General features: G+C 45.3%; 1 protein-coding gene and 2 non-coding genes across 3 annotated transcripts in view; all 3 read left to right on the forward strand.

Annotated features, from left to right (window-relative positions):
- TEX14 (testis expressed 14, intercellular bridge forming factor) overlaps positions 1-26,762 on the forward strand; it is a 416,166-nt gene that overhangs the window by 15,370 nt on the left and 374,034 nt on the right. The gene's annotated exons all lie outside the window — the stretch shown is intronic.
- On the forward strand, positions 12,240-12,449 carry LOC143763265 (small nucleolar RNA U3). The gene has a single exon (XR_013212345.1). It is a non-coding gene; the product is annotated as a small nucleolar RNA U3 (small nucleolar RNA).
- On the forward strand, positions 25,911-26,127 carry LOC143763254 (small nucleolar RNA U3). The gene has a single exon (XR_013212335.1). It is a non-coding gene; the product is annotated as a small nucleolar RNA U3 (small nucleolar RNA).

A 26,762-nucleotide genomic window follows, 5' to 3' on the forward strand; every position in this document is an offset into this window, starting at 1 on the left:
CCCTACCAACCAGGGGCAGCTCTCTTAGCCTTACTACCCAGGGACAGCTCTCAGCCCTACTACACAGTGATAGCTCTCTTAGCCTTACTACCCAGGGACAGCTCTGAGCCTTACTACCCAGAGACAGCTCTCCTAGCCTTACCACCTAGGGACAGCTCTCTCAGCCTTACCACCCAGGGACAGCTCTCTTAGCCCTACCACCCAGGGACAGCTCTCTTAGCCCTACCACCAAAGCACAGCTCTGTTAGCCCTATGTTGTGAATTTGGATTCTGGGCTCCCCCGGTGGCTACTGGTGGAATTGAACTTGTGACATCATCTTCCCTGTTCACCTGTTCTGATTAGATCTGGGTGTCGCTATATAACCTGGCTTCTCTGTTAGATGCTTGCCGGTCAGCAATGTTATCAGAAGCCTCTCTGTGCTTGTTCCTGCTCCCAGACATCTACTAGATAAGTTGTTTTGTTTTTGTATTTTGGTTCCAGTTCACAGCTGCAGTTTCGTTACTGTGTCTGGAAAGCTCTTGTTGATCAGGAATTGCCACTCTGGTATTATGAGTTAATGCCAGAGTCCTAAAGTAATTTCTGGATGTGTTTTGTTAGGGTTTTCTACTGACCATGAAAGTATGCTTTCTGTCTTCTGCTATCTAGAAAGCGGACCTCAAATTTGCTAAAACTATTTTCCTGCTGCGTTTGTTATTTCTTCTAAAATCACCGCCAATATATGTGGGGGGCCTCTGTCTCCTTTTTTTGGGCATTTCTCTAGAGGTGAGTCAGGTCTTATATTTCCCTCTGCTAGCATTATTTAGTTCTCCGGCCGGCGCTGGGCATATAGGGATAAAAAGTAGGACATGCTACCTGGCTACTTCTAGATGATGCGGTAGGTTTAGTTCATGGTCAGTATAGTTACATCTTCCAAGAGCTTGTTCCTATAGAGGCTTATGCTAGTTCTCTGGCCATGGAGATCATGACAGTTTGACCGGCCCACTAAAGGGTTAAAATCCTTGGCTGAGAAAGGAGAGAAATAAGAAGTCTGCTGAGAGTTTTTTTTTTTTTTTTTTTTCTCTGTGCTCTTAATTGGATCACTTGCCAGTCTGTCTATTCTGCAGTCTTTCTTTTTTTTCTCTCTCCTTATAATCTTTGAATGGCTTTGTGTTCACCTGTTAATAATGGATCTTCAGAGTGTAACTGCAGGTTTGAATAATCTCACCACGAAAGTACAAAATTTGCAAGATTTTATTATTCATGCTCCGGTATCTGAGCCGAGAATTCCTTTGCCGGAATTCTTCTCAGGGAATAGATCTAGCTTTCAGAATTTTAGAAATAATTGTAAGCTATTTTTGTCCCTGAAATCTCGTTCTGCTGGAGACCCTGCACAGCAGGTTGGGATTGTGATTTCCTTGCTCCGCGGCGACCCTCAAGACTGGGCTTTTGCATTGGCACCAGGGGATCCTGCGTTGCGCAATGTGGATGCGTTTTTTTTGGCCTTGGGCTTGCTGTATGAGGAACCTCATTTGGAACTTCAGGCAGAAAAAACTTTGATGTCCCTATCGCAGGGGCAAGATGAAGCTGAAATTTACTGCCAAAGATTCCGTAAATGGTCTGTGCTTACTCAGTGGAATGAGTGTGCCTTGGCGGCTACTTTCAGAGAGGGTCTCTCTGATGCCATTAAGGATGTTATGGTGGGGTTCCCTGTGCCTGCGGGTCTGAATGAGTCCATGACAATGGCCATTCAGATCGATAGGCGTCTGCGGGAGCGCAAACCAGTGCACCATCTGGCGGTGTCCACTGAGAAGACGCCAGAAAGCATGCAGTGTGATAGAATTCTGTCCAGAAGCGAGCGGCAGAATTTTAGACGGAAAAATGGGTTGTGTTTCTATTGTGGGGATTCTACTCATGTTATATCAGCATGCTCTAAGCGCACTAAAAAGCTTGATAAATCCGTTTCCATTGGCACTTTACAGTCTAAATTTATTTTGTCTGTGACCCTGATTTGCTCTTTGTCATCTATTACTACTGACGCCTATATCGACTCTGGCGCCGCTTTGAGTCTTATGGATTGGTCCTTTGCCAATCGTTGTGGGTATGATTTAGAGCCTTTGGAAACTCTTATTCCTCTGAAGGGGATTGACTCCACCCCATTGGCTAATAATAAACCACAATACTGGACACAAGTGACTATGTGTATTAATCCGGATCACCAGGAGACTATTCGTTTTCTGGTGCTGTATAATCTACATGATGATTTGGTGCTGGGATTGCCATGGCTGCAGTCTCACAACCCAGTCCTTGACTGGAGAGCTATGTCTGTGTTGAGCTGGGGATGTAAGGGGACTCATGGGGACGTACCTTTGGTGTCCATTTCATCATCTATTCCCTCTGAAATCCCTGAGTTCCTGTCTGATTATCGTGACGTCTTTGAAGAACCCAAGCTGGGTTCACTACCTCCGCACCGTGAGTGCGATTGTGCTATAGATTTAATTCCGGGTAGTAAATACCCAAAGGGTCGTTTATTTAATCTGTCTGTGCCTGAACATACTGCTATGCGAGAATATATAAAGGAGTCCTTGGAAAAGGGACATATTCGTCCATCGTCATCTCCCTTAGGAGCCGGTTTTTTCTTTGTGTCAAAAAAAGACGGCTCTTTGAGACCATGTATTGATTATCGGCTTTTGAATAAAATCACGGTTAAATATCAATACCCATTGCCGTTGCTGACTGATTTGTTTGCTCGCATAGAGGGGGCCAAGTGGTTCTCTAAGATTGACCTTCGTGGGGCGTATAATTTGGTGCGGATCAGGCAGGGGGATGAGTGGAAAACCGCATTTAATACGCCCGAGGGCCACTTTGAGTATTTGGTGATGCCTTTTGGTCTTTCTAATGCCCCTTCAGTCTTCCAGTCCTTTATGCATGATATTTTCCGCGATTTTTTGGATAAATTTATGATAGTGTATCTGGATGATATTCTGATTTTTTCGGATGACTGGGACTCTCATGTCCGGCAAGTTAAGAGGGTTTTTCAGGTTTTGCGGTCTAATTCTCTGTGTGTCAAGGGTTCTAAGTGCGTTTTTGGGGTTCAGAGAATTTCCTTTTTGGGATATATTTTTTCTCCCTCTTCCATTGAGATGGATCCTGTCAAGGTTCAAGCTATTTGTGATTGGACGCAGCCCTCTTCTCTTAAAAGTCTTCAGAAATTTTTGGGCTTTGCCAACTTTTATCGTCGATTTATTTCTGGTTTTTCGGATGTCGTTAAGCCATTGACCGATTTGACTAGACAGGGTGCTGATGTTGCTAATTGGTCCCCTGATGCTGTGGAGGCCTTTCAGGAGCTTAAGCGCTGTTTTTCTTCTGCCCCTGTGTTGCGTCAGCCTGATGTGACTCTTCCTTTTCAGGTTGAGGTCGACGCTTCTGAGATCGGAGCTGGGGCAGTGTTGTCGCAGAAAAGTTCTGACTGCGCCGTGATGAGGCCTTGTGCCTTCTTTTCCCGTAAATTTTCGCCCGCTGAGCGGAATTATGATGTTGGGAATCGGGAGCTTTTGGCCATGAAGTGGGCGTTTGAGGAGTGGCGCCATTGGCTCGAGGGGGCCAGACATCAGGTGGTGGTATTGACTGACCACAAAAATTTGATTTATCTTGAGACCGCCAGGCGCCTGAATCCTAGACAGGCGCGCTGGTCATTATCTTTTTCTCGGTTTAATTTTGTGGTATCGTACCTACCAGGTTCTAAGAATGTTAAGGCGGATGCCCTTTCTAGGAGTTTTGAGCCTGATTCACCTGGCAACTCTGACCCCACAGGTATTCTTAAGGAGGGAGTTATCTTGTCAGCCGTTTCTCCAGACCTGCGGCGGGCCTTGCAGGAGTTTCAGGCGGATAGACCGGATCGTTGTCCGCCTGATAGGCTGTTTGTTCCTGATGATTGGACCAGTAAAGTCATCTCTGAGGTGCATTCTTCTGCGTTGGCAGGTCATCCTGGAATTTTTGGTACCAGGGATTTGGTGGCAAGATCCTTCTGGTGGCCTTCCCTGTCACGAGATGTGCGAGGCTTTGTGCAGTCTTGTGACGTTTGTGCTCGGGCCAAGCCTTGTTGTTCTCGGGCTAGTGGATTATTGTTGCCCTTGCCTATTCCTAAGAGGCCTTGGACACACATCTCGATGGATTTTATTTCAGATCTGCCTGTTTCTCAGAAGATGTCTGTCATCTGGGTGGTGTGTGACCGTTTTTCTAAGATGGTTCATTTGGTTCCCCTGCCCAAATTGCCTTCTTCTTCCGAGTTGGTGCCCCTGTTTTTTCAAAATGTTGTTCGTTTGCATGGTATTCCTGAGAATATCGTTTCTGACAGAGGAACCCAATTTGTGTCTAGATTTTGGCGGGCATTTTGTGCTAGGATGGGCATAGATTTGTCTTTTTCGTCTGCTTTTCACCCTCAGACTAATGGCCAGACCGAGCGGACTAATCAGACCCTGGAGACATATCTGAGGTGTTTTGTGTCTGCTGACCAGGATGATTGGGTTGCTTTTTTGCCATTGGCGGAGTTCGCCCTCAATAATCGGGCCAGCTCTGCCACCTTGGTTTCCCCGTTTTTCTGTAATTCGGGGTTCCATCCTCGATTTTCCTCCGGTCAGATGGAATCCTCGGATTGTCCTGGAGTGGATGCGGTGGTGGAGAGATTGCATCATATCTGGGGGCAGGTGATGGACAATTTAAAGTTGTCCCAGGAGAAGACTCAGCTTTTTGCCAACCGTCACCGTCGTGTTGGTCCTCGGCTTTGTGTTGGAGATTTGGTGTGGTTGTCTTCTCGTTTTGTCCCTATGAGGGTCTCATCTCCTAAGTTTAAGCCTCGGTTCATCGGTCCGTATAAAATATTGGAGATTCTTAACCCTGTTTCCTTCCGTTTGGACCTCCCTGCATCCTTTTCTATTCATAATGTTTTTCATCGGTCGTTATTGCGCAGGTATGAGGCACCGGTTGTGCCTTCCGTTGAGCCTCCTGCTCCGGTGTTGGTTGAGGGTGAGTTGGAGTACGTTGTGGAAAAAATCCTAGACTCCCGTGTTTCCAGACGGAGACTCCAGTATCTGGTCAAGTGGAAGGGATATGGCCAGGAGGATAATTCTTGGGTCACTGCATCTGATGTTCATGCCTCTGATCTGGTTCGTGCCTTTCATAGGGCCCATCCTGATCGCCCTGGTGGTTCTGGTGAGGGTTCGGTGCCCCCTCCTTGAGGGGGGGGTACTGTTGTGAATTTGGATTCTGGGCTCCCCCGGTGGCTACTGGTGGAATTGAACTTGTGACATCATCTTCCCTGTTCACCTGTTCTGATTAGATCTGGGTGTCGCTATATAACCTGGCTTCTCTGTTAGATGCTTGCCGGTCAGCAATGTTATCAGAAGCCTCTCTGTGCTTGTTCCTGCTCCCAGACATCTACTAGATAAGTTGGACATTCGTCCATGTTTTGTTTTTGTATTTTGGTTCCAGTTCACAGCTGCAGTTTCGTTACTGTGTCTGGAAAGCTCTTGTTGATCAGGAATTGCCACTCTGGTATTATGAGTTAATGCCAGAGTCCTAAAGTAATTTCTGGATGTGTTTTGTTAGGGTTTTCTACTGACCATGAAAGTATGCTTTCTGTCTTCTGCTATCTAGAAAGCGGACCTCAAATTTGCTAAAACTATTTTCCTGCTGCGTTTGTTATTTCTTCTAAAATCACCGCCAATATATGTGGGGGGCCTCTGTCTCCTTTTTTTGGGCATTTCTCTAGAGGTGAGTCAGGTCTTATATTTCCCTCTGCTAGCATTATTTAGTTCTCCGGCCGGCGCTGGGCATATAGGGATAAAAAGTAGGACATGCTACCTGGCTACTTCTAGATGATGCGGTAGGTTTAGTTCATGGTCAGTATAGTTACATCTTCCAAGAGCTTGTTCCTATAGAGGCTTATGCTAGTTCTCTGGCCATGGAGATCATGACAGCCCTACTACCCAGGGATAGCTCTCCTAGCCCTACCACCCAGGGACAGCTCTGTTAGCCTTACTACCCAGGGACAGCTCTATTAGCCCTACTACCCAGGGACAGCTCTCTTAGCCTTACTACCCAGGGACAGCTCTCTTAGCCCTACTACACAGTGATAGCTCTCTTAGCCTTACTACCCAGGGACAGCTCTCTTAGCCCTACTACCCAGGGACAGCTCTCTTAGCCTTACTACCCTGGGACAGCTCTCTTAGCCTTACTACCCAGGGTCAGCTCTCTTAGGCTAGGGTCACATTGCGTTATGTGACCGCGTTTAACGGACTACGTTACACCGCGGCATAATGCGGTGTTAACGTAGTCCGTTAACACTGCCATAGCCTGTAATGGTGAAAGCGTCGCTAGCGCCCGCCCACATTGGGCGCGCGCTAGCGATGTGCCGTCATTTGAGTGACGGACCTCGGACGCTGCTTGCAGCGTCCGCGGCGCGCCCGAGGTCCATTCCTCGCTAGTGCAGATCGGGGATCTAACGCGGACCCTAGAGAAGCATTGCGTTAGCGCAATCCGCTAGCGCTATGCGCTTAACGGATTGCCCTAACGCAATGTGACCCTAGCCTTAGCCTTACTACCCAAGGACAGCTCTCTTAATTTTACCACCCAGGGACAGCTCTGTAAGCCTTACTACCCGATGACAGCTCTCTTAGCTCTACTACCCACCACAGCTCTGTTAGTCTTATTACCCAGGGACAGCTCTCTTAGCCTTACTACCCATGGACAGCTCTTTTAGCCTTACTACCTGGGGACAGCTCTCTTAGGCTAAGTTCATATTTGCGTATGTGTGCACAGCTTATCATCTGCATACACAAACGCATACAAATGTATGTTTACGCAGCGTTTTATCCGCATCAGCTTACGCATGACGGCAAAAAAGTGCTGCGTGTGCATGCGTTTGTATGCGTTTTTGCCTGCATTTGCGTTTTTTATGCGCATGTGTTCGATATTTCCAGGAGGGCGTGTCTCAAAACAGTTCCTGGACATGCGCAGTACGAAGGACGCAAACACTTCGAACGCATCCGTACGCAAGGACATGTGTACACATGCATTCCCATAGATAGTAATGCGGGTTTTTTACGCACTCATCCGCATGCGCATGCCTGCGTATATTTGACAGATTTTTGATGCCTTAAAAAATGCAACACGTTGTGTTCGCCGCTCCCAGCCGCACACCACGAAACAACGCATGCGTACGCATGTTAATGCGTACACCATGTTAAACAGATGTACGTATGATGCATGTGGATCAATGCGGATCAAACGCTATGTGCACAGACGCAAATGTGAAACCAGCCTTAGCCTTACTACCCAGGAACAGCTCTCTTAGGCCGGGTTCACATTAGCATTTCTGTGCGCAGCGTATGATCCGCATACGTCATGCGTACATATCTTTAACATTGTGTACGCAGGGACATGTTTTTGCATGCGGATGTGTACGCATGCGTCGTTTTGCAGCGGTGCGTACTTTAGACTGCGCATGTCCAGAAAATGATGTCACCGCCTCCACCATGCGCATAAAAGCGCAAATGCATGCCAACACGCATTTAAACGTATGCACACGCAGCGTTCTTGTTTGCGTCAAGCGTAAGTTGATGCACAGGCGTAAGCATGCTTTTACATCCGTTTTGGCATGTGTTTGCACATGCAGATGATGCGCTGCGCACAGAAATGCTAATGTGAACCTAGCCTTAGCCTTACTACACAGGGACAGCTCTCTTAGCCTGTTCATTCACCCATGTGGCACAACATGATCTTCTAATGCTACTTTCACACATCAGGTTTTCGCCATCAGGCTGAATCTGGCTACTCTTGAAAAAAACGGATCAGTTGCAAATTGTAAAAAACGGATGCCGCGCATCCGTTTTTTTGCAGGATCCGACTAACTGATTTCTGGGCACTAGGAGAGAGAGAGAACATTCCAGAATGGAAAATGCTGCTACGGGGTATGCTCAATTGGAAAAAATGGAATCGGTTGCCGGATTCATCATTTCACAGATCCGGCTCCATAGGCTTTCATTATAGCAAACTCCGGACGCCGCCGGAGTCATCGCTCTCCGTTTTTTTGATGGACAAAAAATGTTACTATGTCTGTTTTCTCCGGCCGCCGGAAAACACATTTTCGACAGATCCGGCAAAAACCAGATGAAACGTGAGGCCATCTGTCACAATCCGGCGCTAATACAAGTCTATGAGAAAAACACGGCTCCATCTTTTGCCGGATCAATTTTTTTCAAAATTCGCTGGATTTAGTCTACTTTCACACATCAGGTTTTTGCTGTCAGGCACAATCCGGCGGAATTTTCAGAAAACTGATCCTTTTTTTTTCCCCCGGATCCGTTTTTTTCTCATAGAGTTCTTTTAGCGCCTGATTGCGCCTGATGGCCTAACGTTTCATCCGTTTTTTGCTGGATCTGTAAAAAAATTGTTTTCCGGCGGACGGAGAAAACGTTCAGAGGACCTTTTTTTTTTCCGGCGAAAAAACGTCCAGTGACAGTTCCGGTGATAAACGGATGAAATGGGTGGTGAAATGGATGGATCCGGCCACAGATTCCCTTTTTTTTCCTACTGAGCATGCCCCGTGGCTGCATTTTCATTTCTGGAGTCTCCCTCTCTCTCTCTCATCCAGCAAAAAAACTGATCCATTGCATCAGTTTTTCACATTTTGCACCGGATCAGTTTTTTGCAAAAACGACGGATCCTGCCTCACAGCAAAAAACCTGAAGTGTGAAAGTAGCTTTAGGCTACTTTCACACATCCGTCCCACGCCATCAGGCATAATTCGGAGGCGGGACGGATTGTTGGATCCGGAGCAATTAATGTAAAAACTGATTGCGCCGTATCAGCTTTTCTTCCGGATCCGGGATAAAGATATAATGTAAAAAAATATTAAACAAAAATAAAAAATCGTGATATTCTCACCTTCCGGCCTTCACCTTCTCACCTTCCCGCTCCTCGCGATGCTCCCGTTCCCAGTAATGCCTTGCGGCAATGACCTGTGATGATGTAGCGGTCTTGCGAGGCCGGACTCCGGCGCCGGATATCGTCATGTGGCACATACGGCGCCCAGGGGTATAACAACCGCGGTCGCAGGGGTCGCAGCTGCGACTGGGCCTGGAGTGCTTAGGGGCCCGCCCAGTGGCGCATCCAGGGGTTTTCAGGGCCAGGGAGCGGGGGCTGTCTAATTATACTCACCTACTCCTGGCGCGGTCCCTGCAGGTCCCTGGCTGCCCGGCGCCCTAGCTTCTTCATGTACTGAGCGGTCACATGGTACCGCTCATTACAGTAATGAATATGCGGCTCCACCTCCCATAGGGGTGGAGCCGCATATTCATTACTGTAATGAGCGGTAACGGTGACCGCTCAGTACAGGAAGCAGCGCCGGGAAACCAGGGACTGCACCGCGCCAGGAGCAGGTGAGTATAACGGGGAGGGGGAGCGCTGCGCAATATTCACCTCTCCTCGTTCCAGCCGCCGCTCTTCTGCAGTGACGCTGAGGTCAGAGGGCGCGGTGACGTAGTTAGTGCGCGCCTCTGCCTGAGCGTCAGTGCAGAGGAGGCGGAAAATGGAGCCGCGAATGGTAAGAGGAGCAGGTGAATATTGAAAGTGTCGGGGGCCTGAGCGACGGAGAGGTGAGTATGTGGGTTTTTTTTTATCGCAGCAACAGCAAATGGGGCCATAACATTTGTGCAGCACTATATGGGGCAAGTGCCTGTATGGAGCATCTATGGGGCCCTAACGTTTGTGCAGCACTATAATGGGGCAAGTGTCTGTATGGAGCATCTATGGGGCCATAACATTTGTGCAGCATTATATGGGGCAAGTGCCTGTATGGAGCATCTATGGGGCCCTAATGTTTGTGCAGCACTATAATGGGGCAAGTGTCTGTATGGAGCATCTATGGGGCCCTAACGTTTGTGCAGCACTATAATGGGGCAAGTGTCTGTATGGGGCCATAACATTTGTGCAGCATTATATGGGGCAAGTGCCTGTATGGAGCATCTATGGGGCTATAACATTTGTGCAGCATTATATGGGGCAAGTGCCTGTATGGAGCATCTATGGGGCCCTAACGTTTGTGCAGCACTATAATGGGGCAAGTGCCTGTATGGAGCATCTATGGGACCCTAACGTTTGTGCAGCACTATAATGGGGCAAGTGTCTGTATGGAGCATCTATGGGGCCATGACATTTGTGCAGCATTATATGGGGCAAGTGCCTGTATGGAGCATCTATGGGGCCCTAATGTTTGTGCAGCACTATAATGGGGCAAGTGTCTGTATGGAGCATCTATGGGGCCCTAACGTTTGTGCAGCACTATAATGGGGCAAGTGTCTGTATGGAGCATATATGGGGCCATAACATTTGTGCAGCATTATATGGGGCAAGTGCCTGTATGGAGCATCTATGGGGCCATAAACTTTGTGCAGCATTATATGGGGCAAGTGTCTGTATGGAGCATCTATTTGGCCATAACATTTGTGCAGCATTATATGGGGCAAGTGTCTGTATGGAGCATCTTATGGGACCATAACATCTGTGCAGCATTATATGGGGCAAGTGCCTGTATGGAGCATCTATTTGGCCATAACATTTGTGCAGCATTATATGGGGCAAGTTTTACCTATCGCCACATAGTCCTAGATTTGCCACAACATAATAATGTTGCTTAGTGCATCCCGGGCTATATAGATTGAAGAGGAGACCAAATAATAATCTGTACATATATAACGAAATATAGCAAATTTTATTATTATATCAAAATAATACGTAAAATCACATGGACAAGTCAAATACTGTGAGCAAGTACAAAGAAGGCAATCCAAGGCAAAACAACAACATCCACCATAGTGGGACTAGCCGGGGGTGCCAATAAGCCAAAGGTACTAGAGATAGAACACATGAAAAACCTCAATGAGAGGAAACATAAATATACCTATGGTAAAGTATATAGATAGCTGAGACCAGGGATATCAAATTATATCTACACAAGTGGAGAAACTATACCAACATATCATCATTAATATAGCATAAGTCCCTAACACAATACACAAATAGTGGAATTTGTATAAGCCTATACCTAAGTATAGTCACCAACTTGTGAAAGAGTCACAACTGGTCATAGCATGAACAAATATTCATGTAGTACCTGTGGCCATAGCTAAAGCTGGTGTATCTCCCCTGCTGTCACGCTGGTGGGCCTCCTGACGAAGCCTTAGCGGCGAAACGTGCGTTGAGGGAAGAATGGTACACGGCTGTGGGCAGAGCCCAGCATGTGCACTGTGGTGGAGTATTGGGTGTGCTTGCCAGCGTCACAATGTGCAGTGCGTATGCTCCAGAGTCGACCAGTACACCCAATACACCCCCACACTGCACAGGTCTGGAAATGACGCACTGCAGCGTCATACCAGGAAGAAACAGCACACAGATTTCAAACGCCGGGAGTGCGCTTGGAATTAGAGCGAGGAAGGACATGAACGCCCAGAGTCTGCACTTCCAAAGACATCACCATAATTAGTATAGGGACTTGTTAGTTATAAAATCATTTTTCTCAGCGATTACAGGGCAGTATTAGGTCAGACTATACAACAAAGCAACAAAACTATAGTGTGCGAAATGAATAGGGAAAATGTGAATTTTGGTGGGAAATATTTTGGCGCGGGGGGGCCCCATTTGAAAGTTCGCATTGGGGCCCCTCACTTTGTAGTTACGCCACTGACGGCGCCCATAGGCGTCCATTGTAAGAAAAGCCTGACGGCGCTGATTCCGGCATCGGCAGGTTTTTCACTGGAACAAAAAATGTTCCTCTTTACATTTTCTCCGGCTGGTCTGGCAAAAAACAGGCGAAACAGAAGGCCATCAGGAGCAATCTGGCGCAATACAAGTCTATGGGAAAAATCGAATCCGGCGGCATCATTCGCCGGATCCATTTTTTTCACAATTCGCCGGATTGCGCCTGACGGCGAAAACTTGATGTGTGAAAGTAGCCTTAGCCCGACAGCAAAAACCTGATGTGTAAACTGTGTAGGAGGAGCTACAGACTCAGGGTGTTTCCCATTGGCTGGTTGAAGTCACATATGCAGATTAGGACCAGAGATATCTGTGATCTGGAGGATTATGGGGCCGCTATACAAGTATAGAATGTTCTGTAGGGTCACTATGTGTCAGGTGTGATGTCTCCATAATGTTACAGGCAGGGTCCTATCCCCCGGAGGGGCATCACGGCCAGGAAGAGGTTAAGACTATACTTTCAGGGATCATTTCTATAGTGTGTAACTTGAGAAATGTGCTCTAAAGTGTCCAAACTTCCCAACCACGAGGAGGAGCTGTAGTGATCTCTCCTGAGCGTGAAGTGAGCTCTCAGTTCTGCTTCATTGCAGGGGCTGATTGCTGGTGATGATCGTTCTCCTTCTCTGTTATAGAGAGGTGGAGGGGGAGATCACTTGGTTTATATTGTAATGTACAAAAAAGGATTGGGGTGTGAAAGGGTTTATAATGCATAGAGTGTTATGGGAAAGCCTTAATCCAAGATTGTCACCTTCCGAAACTTTTTTGAAAATTGTTGTTGGTAATTGTGATAGTTTCCATACTGGGGATTGTTGAGCTTTTCCAATTTGCTGCTAGTCAGTTTTAAGCTAAATTAATAGGGCTGTTGGTGGGGAATCTTATTATTTAAGAAAGACATTTTTTGCAGAAATGTTTAAGTTTAGGCAAATTTAAGAAAATGTGCATAAAGTCACCAAAATCAGGACAGGTGTCAATTGTTCGATAGGTTTTCTTTGCGTGTCTATTTTTTTTTTTTTCCTTTCTTATATAACGCCATTAATTCCACAGCGCTTTACACACATTATCATCGCTGTCCACATTTGGGCTCTCAGTCTAAGGGCTCATTTCCACTGGCGAGGAAAACGGACGAGTGCAATCCGATAAAAAATCGGATTGCACTCGGACCAATGTTATTCAATAGGTGTCTTTTCATTTGCGATTTTTTTCTCGGCCGAAATCGGACTGAGAAAAAAATCGCAGCTTGCTGCGATTTGCTGCGAGTCTCGGACGAGACTCGCCAATGCAAGTCAATGGGTGCGAGAAAAAAATCGCACAGCACTCGCACCATGCGAGTTCTGTCCGATTTTTACGCACCGGTGTCCTTTGAAAAGCCGGCAATTCAGCGCGGTGTACAGTAAAATCACACTGACAGGTTAGAATAGACTAGATATATACACATAGAATGTGTGTATATACATATATATATGTCAGTGAGACACCTATATATGTATATTTATATCTAATGCAGCGCTAGATAGCATAAAAGCCGCTAATTCAATTGCCGGCTTTTGCTCTCTCCTTCACAAACCCGACATGATATGAGACATGGTTTACATACAGTAAACCATCTCATATCCCCTTTTTTTGCATATTCCACACTACTAATGTTAGTAGTGTGTATGTGCAAAATTTGGCCGCTGTAGCTGCTCAAATAAAGGGTTAAATGGCGGAAAAAATTGGCGTGGGCTCCCGCGCAATTTTCTCCACCAGAGTGGTAAAGCCAGTGACTGAGGGCAGATATTAATAGCCAGGAGAGGGTCCATGGTTATTGGCCCCCCCGTGGCTAAAAACATCTGCCCCCAGCCACCCCAGAAAAGGCACATCTGGAAGATGCGCCTATCCTGGCACTTGGCCACTCTCTTCCCACTCCCTGTAGCGGTGGGATATGGGGTAATGAAGGGTTAATGCCACCTTGCTATTGGAAGGTGACATTAAGCCAGATTAATAATGGAGAGGCGTCAATGATGACACCTATCCATTATTAATCCAATTGTAGGAAAGGGTTAAAAAACACACACACACATGATTTAAAAGTATTTTAATGAAATAAACACAGCGGTTGTTTTAATATTTTATTGCTCGCTCAATCCTTAGGAAACCCTCGCTTGGCAAAACAATAAATGCACAAGATACATACCCTCTGTTGAACCGTCACGTCCCACGAGGTAATCCATATGAAGGGGTTAAAATAATTTACAAGCAGGAGCCCTGCAAAGGCAGCTGTGCTCGTGCTTGTAATTCCCCGGAGAATGAATGAAATGTAGGTCATTGACCTACATTTCCTTCAGTCGCGGTGATGCGCCCCCTGGTGGATGTCCTCATATGACCTGGAGCGTGGGAAAAAGTTCCCAGGCTGCAGTTCATGAGAACATCCATCAGAGGGCGCATCACCGCGACTCAATGTAAGTACAGATCCAGCTTTCCTTTCAGCACCCGGGGATTACAGGCACGAGCGAGTGGTTTATCGCAGCTTGTGCCTGTAATGTTAGTTAACCCCTTCAGAGGGATTACCACGTGGGACGTGATCTGACATCAGAAGGTATGTATCTTGTGCGTTTATTATTTTGCCAAGCAAGGGTGTTGCTGATGGATTGAGAGAGCAATAAATTATTAAAACAACCTGTTTGTTTCTTTCATTAAAATACTTTTTAATCATGTGTGTGTGTGTGTGTGTTTTTTAACCCTTTCAGACAATTGGATTAATAATGGATAGGTGTCATAATTGACGCCTCTCCATTATTAATCTGGCTTAATGTCACCTTACAATAGCAAGGTGGCATTAACCCTTCATTACCCCATATCCCACCGCTACAGGGAGTGGGAAGAGAGTTTCCAAGTGCCAGAATAGGCGCATCTTCCAGATGTGCCTTTTCTGGGGTGGCTGGGGGCAGATGTTTGTAGCCACGGGGGGGGCCAATAACCATGGACCCTCTCCTGGCTATTAATATCTGCCCTCAGTCACTGGCTTTACCACTCTGGCGGAGAAAATTGCGCGGGAGCCCACGCCAATTTTTTACGCCATTTAACCCTTTATTTTAGCAGCTACAGCGCTGAAATTTTGCACATACACACTACTAACATTAGTAGTGTGGAATATGCAAAAAAAAAGGGGATATGAGATGGTTTACTGTATGTAACCATGTCTCATATCCTGTCGGGTTTGTGAAGGAGAAGGAAAAAGCCGGCAATCGAATTAGAGGCTTTTATGCTATCTAGCGCTGCATTAAATATAAATATACATATATAGGTGGCTCACTGACATATATATATATGTATATATACCTATTCTATGTGCATATATCTACTCTATTCTAACCTGTCAGTGTGATTTTACTGTACACCTCGCTGATTTGCCGGCTTTTCAAAGGACACTGGTGCGTAAAAATCGGACAGCAATATGGATGTCATACTGATGTCATACGGATGATGCGATTAAAAATCGCATTGCACTCGCATTGCACTCGCATGACAATCGCATACGTTACATCCGTTTTTTCGGTCCAGATTACGGACCGATTTGTCTCTCGGCAGTGGAAATGTACCCTCATTCCCTATCACTATGTCTTCGCAATGTGGGAGGAAACCCTCGCAAACAAGGGGAGAACATACAAGCTCCTTTCAGATATTGTCCATGGTGGGATTTGACCCCAGGACCCCAGCTCTGCAGGGCTATAGTGCTAACCACTGGTTGTGATATAGAAACATGATGAAAAGCACTGACCTGTGAAGATGCCCTTGGGAGAAGAGAATGTAATGTAACATTGTCACCAGCTGATGTTTCATCCAAGTGGAAGGTGAGCGATATGGAGCTGCCAGAGAAAGCTGAACGCACCACCTGTTAGTTCCCTAGGGAGTGAATGGAGCGGGGGTCATTGAGCGCACTGCTGCTCCATCCTAAGGGCAGCTTCACACCAACGTATACTAAATCGTTCAGCGTTTCATGCAGGAAAGTGGGGCGATTTGCTTCTCGCTTGTCATCCGTTTTTTACAGCAGCAGCTAATAATAATTTACAGGAACTTTTACTGTTTCTTATTTTACAGAATTGCAATGTGCCCACAAAGATCGGATGCCATCCTGCGCCTCTCTGGGGCATCTGATTTTTTTCATGTACCCATAGATAGATTAGGCGCGTCTCATCCCATTTTCAGAAGAACTAGGGCAGGCTGCGATAGTTTTCACCTGCAGATTCAGTAAGTGACAAGAATCACTCTCTGCATTGCCGCATTGAATAACATTGGGCTAATTGCTGTCCGTTCCTTCACCCACAGCACCTGGACGTAGGGTAAGTTCACACAGGGCATTTTTGCTGCTTTTTTTTCTGCAGCAAAACCTGATCTTCTTGAAAGGAAAGAAGCTGTGTCAAAAACGTAGGTTTAGGTGCTTTTTTGGTGTGTTTTTTTTCTCTTTGTCCAGGCTAATGTCCTTGGATTTTCAGCAGCAAATAATGATACCTTCGTTTTTGCTGCGTTTTTTCAAGACCCATTCAACTCAATGGGTGAAAAAAGCTGAACGCAGCAAAAACGCTGAAAGAAGAGACACGCTCTGTGTCCAAAAAACACAGCAAAGCACAAAATACTGATCACACAAAAAACCAATGTGTGTGCATGAGATTTCTGAAATCTCATAGGCTTTGCTGGTACTGTAAAAAGCAGCTGAAAATTAGCATAAAAAAACGCAGCAAAAACGCCCAGTGTGAACTTACCCTTTGGGCTTGTTTCCACTTGCGAGAAACACGTCCGTGTCTCGCATGTGGAAACCAAGCTGTGGCGCCGGCACTCCAGAGCGGAGCGTGCGGCTCCATGTGTTCCTATGCGGCCGCACGCTCCGCTCTGGACTGTGGAACCACAGCTTGGTTTCCACATGCGAGACACGGACGTGTTTCTCGCAAGTGGAAACAAGCCCTTACAGCGTTTTTCCTGCTCGACGGCATCTCTGCACTATGGACCTGGACATATAGCGCTATTCTCCTTCAACTAAGTTGCCCCTGTCTGAAGCGCTGCTCTCGCCTTGCGGTATCCAGCACATACCTACTACCTACCAACTACGGCAGGCTCCCACTATATGGATGCTCAATTGCTCATACACAGCGTTCCTTCACATCCAGTTGTTAACCCCTTCCTGACATCTGACGTACTATCCCGTCGAGGTGGGGTGGGCCCGTATGACCGCCGACGGGATAGTACGTCATACGCGATCAGCGGCGCTCACGGGGGGAGCGCCGCCGATCGCGGCCGGGTGTCAGCTGATTATCACAGCTGACATCCGGCACTATGTGCCAGGAGCGGTCACGGACCGCCCCCGGCACATTAACCCCCGGCACACCGCGATCAAACATGATCGCGATGTGCCGGCGGTGCAGGGAAGCATCGCGCAGGGAGGGGGCTCCCTGCGGGCTTCCCTGAGCCCCCCGCAGCAACGCGATGTGATCGCGTTGCTGCGAGGGTCTTACCTCCCTCCCTGCAGCTCCCAGACCCGGATCCAAGATGGCCGCGGATCCGGGTCCTGCAGGGAGGGAGGTGGCTTCACAGACGCCTGCTCAGAGCAGGCACTGTGAAGCAGCCTGCACTTTCCTCAGATCGGTGATCTGTCAGAGTGCTATGCAAACTGGCAGATCACCGATCTGTATTGTCCCCCCCTGGGGCAAAGTAAAAAAGTTAAAAAAAAAATTTTCCAAATGTGTAAAAAAAAAAAAAAAAAATATTCCAAAATAATGAAAAAAAAAAAAAATATTATTCCCATAAATACATTTCTTTATCTAAATAAAATAAAAAAAACAATAAAAGTACACATATTTAGTATCGCCGCGTCCGTAACGACCCAACCTATAAAACTGCCCCACTAGTTAACCCCTTCAGTAAACACCGTAAGAAAAAAAAAAAAAAAACGAGGCAAAAAACAACGCTTTATTACCATACCGCCGAACAAAAAGTGGAATAACACGCGATCAAAAAGACGGATATAAATAACCATGGTACCGCTGAAAACGTCATCTTGTCCCGCAAAAAACGAGCCGCCATACAGCATCATCAGCAAAAAAATAAAAAAGTTATAGTCCTGAGAATAAAGCGATACCAAAATAATTATTTTTTCTATAAAATAGTTTTTATCGTATAAAAGCGCCAAAACATAAAAAAATTATATAAATGAGATATCGCTGTAATCGTACTGACCCGACGAATAAAACTGCTTTATCAATTTTACCAAACGCGGAACGGTATAAACGCCTCTCCCAAAAGAAATTCATGAATAGCTGGTTTTTGGTCCTTCTGCCTCACAAAAATCGGAATAAAAAGTGATCAAAAATGGTCACGTGTCCGAAAATGTTACCAATAAAAACGTCAACTCGTCCCACAAAAAACAAGACCTCACATGACTCTGTGGACCAAAATGTGGAAAAATTATAGGTCTCAAAATGTGGAGACGCAAAAACTTTTTTGCTATAAAAAGCGTCTTTTAGGCTGGTTTCACACTTGCGTTTTTATCTGCATGCGTTTTTTTAAAAAACGCATGTGTGAAAAAACGCATGTAAACGTGGTAAAACGCATGCGTTTTTAGACGCATGCGTTTTTATAGAAAAACACAAGAAAACAAACAAAAAAAAAAAACCCTACCCCTAACCCTACCCCTAACCTGAAATACGTGGCACTAAAATATACGTTTATATACGTATATAAGTGCCACGATATTTCAGTGGCCACGTATATAAGTGCCACGTATATAAGTGCCACGTATATAAGTGCCACGTACTTAAGTGCCACGTACTTAAGTGCCACGTATTTACGTGCCACGTATTTACGTGCCACGTATTTAAGTGCCACGTACTTAAGTGCCACGTACTTAAGTGCCACGTATTTACGTGCCACGATATTTCAGTGCCACGTATAACCACATAGTTATAGTATTTATAGTACGTGGCACTGAAATACGTGGCACTGAAATATCGTGGCACTGAAACACGTGGCACTGAAACACGTGGCACTGAAACACGTGGCACTTAAATATGTGGCACTTAAATATGTGGCACTTAAATACGTGGCACTTAAATACGTGGCACTTATGACTGTCAGAAAATGTTCATTAAACGGTTAGAGGTGAGGTTAGGGGTAGGGTTAGGGTTACCGTTGGGATTAGGGTTAGGGGTGTGTTTGGGTTAGGGTTTCAGGTAGAATTGGGGAGTTTCCACTGTTCAGGCACATCAGGGGCTCTCCAAACGCGACATGGCGTCCGATCTCAATTCCAGCCAATTCTGCGTTGAAAAAGTAAAACAGTGCTCCTTCCCTTCCGAGCTCTCCCGTGCGTCCAAAAAGGGGTTTATCCCAACATATGGGTTATCAGCGTACTCGGGACAAATTGAACAACAACTTCTGGGGTCCAAGTTCTCTTGTTATCCTTGGGAAAATAAAAATTTGGGGGGCTAAAAATCATTTTTGTGGGAAAAAAATATGTTTTATTTTCACGGCTCTGCGTTGTAAACTGTAGTGAAACACTTGGGGGTTCAAAGTTCTCACAACACATCTAGATAAGTTCCTTGGGAGGTCTAGTTTCCAATATGGGGTCACTTGTGGGGGGTTTGTACTGTTTGGGTACATCAGGGGCTCTGCAAATGCAACGTGACGCCTGCAGACCAATCCATTTAAGTCTGCATTCCAAATGGCGCTCCTTCCCTTCCGAGCTCTGTCATGTGCCCAAACAGTGGTTACCCCCCACATAGGGGGTATCAGCGTACTCAGGACAAATTGGAAAACAACTTTTAGGGTCCAATTTATTCTGTTACCCTTGTAAAAATACAAAGCTGGGGGCTAAAAAATCATTTTTGTGAAAAAAAAAAAGAATTTTTATTTTCACGGCTTTGCGTTACAAACTGTAGTGAAACACTTGGGGGTTCAAAGTTCTCACAACACATCTAGATAAGTTCCTTGGGAGGTCTAGTTTCCAATATGGGGTCACTTGTGGGGGGTTTGTACTGTTTGGGTACATCAGGGGCTCTGCAAATGCAACGTGACGCCTGCAGACCAATCCATTTAAGTCTGCATTCCAAATGGCGCTCCTTCCCTTCCGAGCTCTGTCATGTGCCCAAACAGTGGTTACCCCCCACATAGGGGGTATCAGCGTACTCAGGACAAATTGGACAACAACTTGTAGGGTCCAATTTATTCTGTTACCCTTGTAAAAATACAAAGCTGGGGGCTAAAAAATCATTTTTGTGAAAAAAAAAAGAATTTTTATTTTCACGGCTTTGCGTTACAAACTGTAGTGAAACACTTGGGGGTTCAAAGTTCTCACAACACATCTAGATAAGTTCCTTGGGAGGTCTAGTTTCCAATATGGGGTCACTTGTGGGGGGTTTGTACTGTTTGGGTACATCAGGGGCTCTGCAAATGCAACGTGACGCCTGCAGACCAATCCATTTAAGTCTGCATTCCAAATGGCGCTCCTTCCCTTCCGAGCTCTGTCATGCGCCCAAACAGTGGTTACCCTCCATATATGGGGTATCAGCGTACTCAGGACAAATTGGACAACAACTTTTGGGGTCCAGTTTATTCTGTTACTCTTGTAAAAATACAAAAGCTGGGGGCTAAAAAATCATTTTTGTGAAAAAAAAAAAAGAATTTTTATTTTCACGGCTCTGCGTTATAATCTGTAGTGAAACACTTGGGGGTGCAAAGCTCTCAAAACACATCTAGATAAGTTCCTTAGGGGGTCTAATTTCCAAAATGGTGTCATTTGTGGGGGGTTTCAATGTTTAGGCACATCAGGGGCTCTCCAAACGCAACATGGCGTCCCATCTCAATTCCAGTCAATTTTGCATTGAAAAGTCAAATGGCGCTCCTTCCCTTCCAAGCTCTGCCATGCGCCCAAACAGTGGTTTACCCCAACATATGGGGTATCTGCGTACTCAGGACAAATTGCACAACGTTTTTTGGGGACCAATTTCTTCTCTTACCCTTGGGAAAATAAAAAATTGGGGGCGAAAAGATCATTTTTGTGAAAAAATATGATTTTTTATTTTTACGGCTCTGCATTATAAACTTCTGTGAAGCACTTGGTGGGTCAAAGTGCTCACCACACATCTAGATAAGTTCCTTAGGGGGTCTACTTTCCAAAATGGTGTCACTTGTAGGAGGTTTCAATGTTTAGGCACATCAGGGGCTCTCCAAACGCAACATGGCGTCCCATCTCAATTCCAGTCAATTTTGCATTGAAAAGTCAAATGGCGCTCCTTCACTTCCGAGCTCTGCCATGCGCCCAAACAGTGGTTTACCCCAACATATGGGGTATCTGCGTACTCAGGACAAATTGCACAACATTTTTTGGGGACCAATTTCTTCTCTTACCCTTGGGAAAATAAAAAATTGGGGGCGAAAAGATCATTTTTGTGAAAAAATATGATTTTTTATTTTTACGGCTCTGCATTATAAACTTCTGTGAAGCACTTGGTGGGTCAAAGTGCTCACCACACATCTAGATAAGTTCCTTAGGGGGTCTACTTTCCAAAATGGTGTCACTTGTAGGGGGTTTCAATGTTTAGGCACATCAGGGGCTCTCCAAACGCAACATGGCGTCCCATCTCAATTCCAGTCAATTTTGCATTGAAAAGTCAAATGGCGCTCCTTCCCTTCCAAGCTCTGCCATGCGCCCAAACAGTGGTTTACCCCAACATATGGGGTATCTGCGTACTCAGGACAAATTGCACAACATTTTTTGGGGACCAATTTCTTCTCTTACCATTGGGAAAATAAAAAATTGGGGGCGAAAAGATCATTTTTGTGAAAAAATATGATTTTTTATTTTTACGGCTCTGCATTATAAACTTCTGTGAAGCACTTGGTGGGTCAAAGTGCTCACCACACATCTAGATAAGTTCCTTAGGGGGTCTACTTTCCAAAATGGTGTCACTTGTAGGGGGTTTCAATGTTTAGGCACATCAGGGGCTCTCCAAACGCAACATGGCGTCCCATCTCAATTCCAGTCAATTTTGCATTGAAAAGTCAAATGGCGCTCCTTCCCTTCCAAGCTCTGCCATGCGCCCAAACAATGGTTTACACCCACATATGGGGTATCAGCGTACTCAGGACAAATTGTACAACAACTTTTGCAGTCTATTTTCTCCTGTTACCCTTGGTAAAATAAAACAAATTGGAGCTGAAATAAATTTTGTGTGAAAAAAAATTAAATGTTCATTTTTATTTAAACATTCCAAAAATTCCTGTGAAACACCTGAAGGGTTAATAAACTTCTTGAGTGTGGTTTTGAGCACCTTGAGGGGTGCAGTTTTTAGAATGGTGTCACACTTGGGTATTTTCTATCATACAGACCCCTCAAAATGACTTCAAATGAGATGTGGTCCCTAAAAAAAAATGGTGTTGTAAAAATGAGAAATTTCTGGTCAACTTTTAACCCTTATAACTCCCTAACAAAAAAAAATTTTGGTTCCAAAATTGTGCTGATGTAAAGTAGACATGTGGGAAATGTTACTTATTAAGTATTTTGCGTGACATATGTCTGTGATTTAAGGGCATAAAAATTCAAAGTTGGAAAATTGCAAAATTTTCAAAATTTTCGCCAAATTTCCGTTTTTTTCACAAATAAACGCAAGTTATATCGAAGAAATTTTACCACTATCATGAAGTACAATATGTCACAAGAAAACAATGTCAGAATCGCCAAGATCCGTTGAAGCGTTCCAGAGTTATAACCTCATAAAGGGACAGTGGTCAGAATTGTAAAAATTGGCCCGGTCATTAACGTGCAAACCACCCTTGGGGGTGAAGGGGTTAAAGAATGTTCTGATGAAGGTCCTATGAGGGACTGAAAACGTTCACCAATAATTTTTGTCTGGATGCACAATAAAAGGAATCTCTTTTTGCATATACTGAGTGCCAAGTTCATTATTATATATAGACACACCAACAACACCATAACCTAAGAGAGCCTTGTTTTTCTATATTACCCTTACAGTATTAGCAAAGCCTATGAGATTCCAGAAATCTCATGCACACACATTGTTTTTTTGTGTGATCAGTATTTTGTGCTTTGCTGTGTTTTTTGGTCATAGAGCGTGTCTCTTCCTTCAGGGGTTTTCCAGCGAGCCGTGCTTCCCACGCTGTCAGAATACAGAGGGGAGCGCTCAGCTGTGATCTGAGGCATAAACTTTACGCCCGATCACTGGTGTCAGCTGATGGGACTACTGCTCCCATCATCTGACACCTACAGCCGCTATTTACAGTGAGAGCAGGAGCGGTGGATGGGAGTTTACATCTGCCGCTCCTACGCTATAAATAAATTAAAAAAATGGTGTGGGTTCCCCCCTAATTTTGATAACCAGCCAGACAAAATTCACCGCTGGGGGCTGCAACCCCCAGCTGTCATCTTCAGTAAGGCTATTTATCAAGAATAGAGGGGTCCTCACGCTTTTTTTTTTAAATAATTTAAAAAGACGGCATGGGGTCCCCCCCATTTTTTGACAACCAGCCTTGCTAAAGCTGACAGCTGGGGGCTGGTATTCTCAGGCTGGTAAGGGGCCATTGATATAGACCCCCCCCCAGCCTAAAAATAGCAGCCCGCAGCTGCCCAGTAAAGGCGCATCTAATAGATGCACCAATTCTGGCGCTTTGCCTGGCTCTTCCCACTTGCCCTGTAGCAATGGCAAGCGGGGTAATGAGGGGTTAATGTCACCTTGGTATTGTAAGGTGACATTAAGCCGGCTTATGGAGAGGCATCAATAAGACACCTATCCATTACTAATCCTATAGTAATTAAAGGGTTAAATTAACACATGCATGCAGAAAAAAGTCTTTTAATTAACTAAAACACTACACAATTTTACCATCTTTTTATTGTTCTGCCATTCCAAACAAAGCCATCGATCTTCTGAAATAAAAATAAAATAATAAACCAACAGTATACTCCCTGATCCGTCGCAGTCCAATATAACGAGGGTCCCACGCAGTATCTGGGGGAGATAAAGCTTATAACCGGGAGCGCTGCTAATGGGACCCCTCCTGGCTGTAAGCTACTGGGGAATAAAGGAGAAGGAGCGGGCGCAGGCTCCGTAACTAGCGGTGACATCACCGAGCCTGCGCTCCCTCACAGCCTGACCTGAGGTAACCTCTGCACCGTGGGAAAATGCCAGGGTACCGCAGGTAATATATCTATTCTATCCTATCTATCTATTCTATAAATCTATCTATCTATCTATCTATCTATCTATCTATCTATCTATCTATCTATCTATCTATTCTATGAAGCTATCTATGCATTCTATCTATTCTATCTACAGGAAGTTGTTATTTTTTTCTCTGTGTGCACTCAACTTTATTAGCATGCACAAAGAGAAAAAAAAAGCATAAAAAACGTGCAAAAAACATGCGAATTTCTTGCAGAAAATGTCCGGTTTTCTTCAGGGGATTTAATGAAATCCCATCTCCACTATGCATTAAAAGACGCATGCGGCAGACCCGCGGAAACGGACATGCGGCGCATTTTTCTGAACACAGCATGTCCTTACAATGCTAGGACAAAGCAGGTGACCTGCCAGTGACCTCAGGTGCAGATTTGGTCAGGATTTTACCTGCATAAAATCTGACCAGATCCTGATGCAATCCTGAATGTGGACACATACCCTATACATACATAAGGGTATGTGCACACGTTCGGGATTTATTGATGAAATTTCCTGACAAAAATCGGACATTTCTGCCAGAAATCCGCATGCGTTTTTTTCGCGTTTTTTACGCAGCTTTCCCAATGCATTAAATAGCGGGAAAAACGCGAAAAATCCACAAAATTAATGAACATGCTGCTTTTTTGTACCATCATGTGCACAAACATTGCAGAATGCATTCTAAATGATAGGATGGATATGTATGCGTTTTTTATGCATTTTTTATCGCGAAAAATCCTGATCGTGTGCACATACCCTTAGGGTATGTGTCCACGTTCAGGATTGCATCAGGATTTGGTCAGGATTTTCCATCAGTATTTGTAAGCCAAAACCAGGAGTGGGTGATAAATGCAAAAGTGGTGCATATGTTTCTGTTATACTTTTCCTCTATTTGTTCCACTCCTGGTTTTGGCTTACAAATACTGAGGTAAAATCCTGACCAAATCCTGATGCAATCCTGAACGTGGACACATACCCTTACAGTTTGGTTGTGTGAACGAGCCCCTACACAGATAGCACTTCCCCTGTTTTGCCAATCACTGCATATCTTAGCATTATAACCCCACTGATCAATAAGGCTATGCTTATCCTGTGGATAGGTGATAACTTTCTCCGGAGAATCCCTTTAAGTAGTGACACATCCCCCATGTATCCAGACGACTTGTCACCCAGCTTTCCCAGGACTCTGAATGACCGCAGCCTTGTGTCTGTCCCCACAGCGGCTGGTACCTGCCTTCTCTAGGCTGCAGAATGCCCCGTGTGACTAGTAGTGCTGGAGGAATCCCGGCTCTCAGTATAGTCAGGTCTCCAGGAGCCTGAGCGGACACATCTGCCTGGCCATGCCCTGACAGTCCTCCATGCTGAAGCGGCGGCTCACTATGGGGTCCGGGCAGGGGGCTTTTCTTGCTGTTGGATCTCTGAGTTCAGTCGCTGCCTGAAGACAAGGACTGTGCAGAATAATACGGGTAACACAGGAATAAATGATGACCAGGAGGCGTTTGTGTCACCGGCCCTGACCGATGTCCCCTGACCGACCCTGTACCTCCGTCCTATGTGCCATGCAGAGGAGCGGAGAGCAGGAAATGTGGGCGGGGGAAGGGCGGCATGTGCAGGCAGTCACCTGACCAGTGCAGGGGAATGGGCGGAGCTACAGGGGGGAGCTTGTCTCCCACTGGCTGCTTGAATTCACTTATGCTAATTTAGGTAAGAGAGCAGATGCATTATGGGTGTGATGGTTTCCAGCTCGTATACAAGTATAGAAGCTTCTAGTTACACTGCAGTCAGGTCTCTGATCACCCACAATGTATCACAATGTATCACGGCTCACAGGGCCATCATGTGTCACCTCGTGTGATGTCTCCCTAATGTTACACGCAGGGTCCTATCCCCCGGAGGGGCATCACGGCCAGGAAGAGGTTAAGACTATACTTTCAGGGATCATTTCTATAGTGTGTAACTTGAGAAATGTGCTCTAAAGTGTCCAAACTTCCCAACCACGAGGAGGAGCTGTAGTGATCTCTCCTGAGCGTGAAGTGAGCTCTCAGTTCTGCTTCATTGCAGGGGCTGATTGCTGGTGATGATCGTTCTCCTTCTCTGTTACAGGGAGGTGGAGGGGGAGATCACAAGCTGAGTGGCTGGGACATATTTTTATTATTGTAGTGAAGTTAGAATAAGGGTTTGTGCACATGTTGCAGATTTTTCTGCACTGAATCTGCATCTCTTGGCAGAAAAAACTGGTAAAAATCTGTGCTTTCTTGGTGTATTTTTTTGCCCGCATGTGATGGGTTTTTTAAAGCAACATAAAGATCTATTATCGAACAACAACAAAAAAAGATTTGTGTTGTAATTTCTTGTCCAACCTCCTCTTTTACATTTGTCCAACCCACACTCCATTACACACAGATAGATAATTGATAGATAGGCAGATCTATAAATAACATCTATAGATTATGTATAGATCTATCTATCTATAGATCTATTTTTTATTTTATTTTTTCCAAAAAAGTTGAGGCAGCACACCAAATCCAAAGTTATAAAGTGACGTTTCGGTCCTGGGTACAGACCCTTTTCTGAGAAAGGTCTGTGCCCAAGATCGAAACGTCGCCACATGAACTATTAAAAAGCACTTTATAACTTTGGATTTGGTGTGCTGCCTCAACTTTTTTGGAAAAGTGTTTGCTAGGACTGGTATGTACCTGTGAGGCGTCTGCACCCTTCTTCTTAACTGTGCTGTTTTTTTTTTGTTTTTTTTTAAATCTATAGATCTATCT

Source organism: Ranitomeya variabilis, chromosome 3, assembly GCF_051348905.1.
Source record: "Ranitomeya variabilis isolate aRanVar5 chromosome 3, aRanVar5.hap1, whole genome shotgun sequence".
NCBI lineage: Eukaryota > Metazoa > Chordata > Amphibia > Anura > Dendrobatidae > Ranitomeya > Ranitomeya variabilis.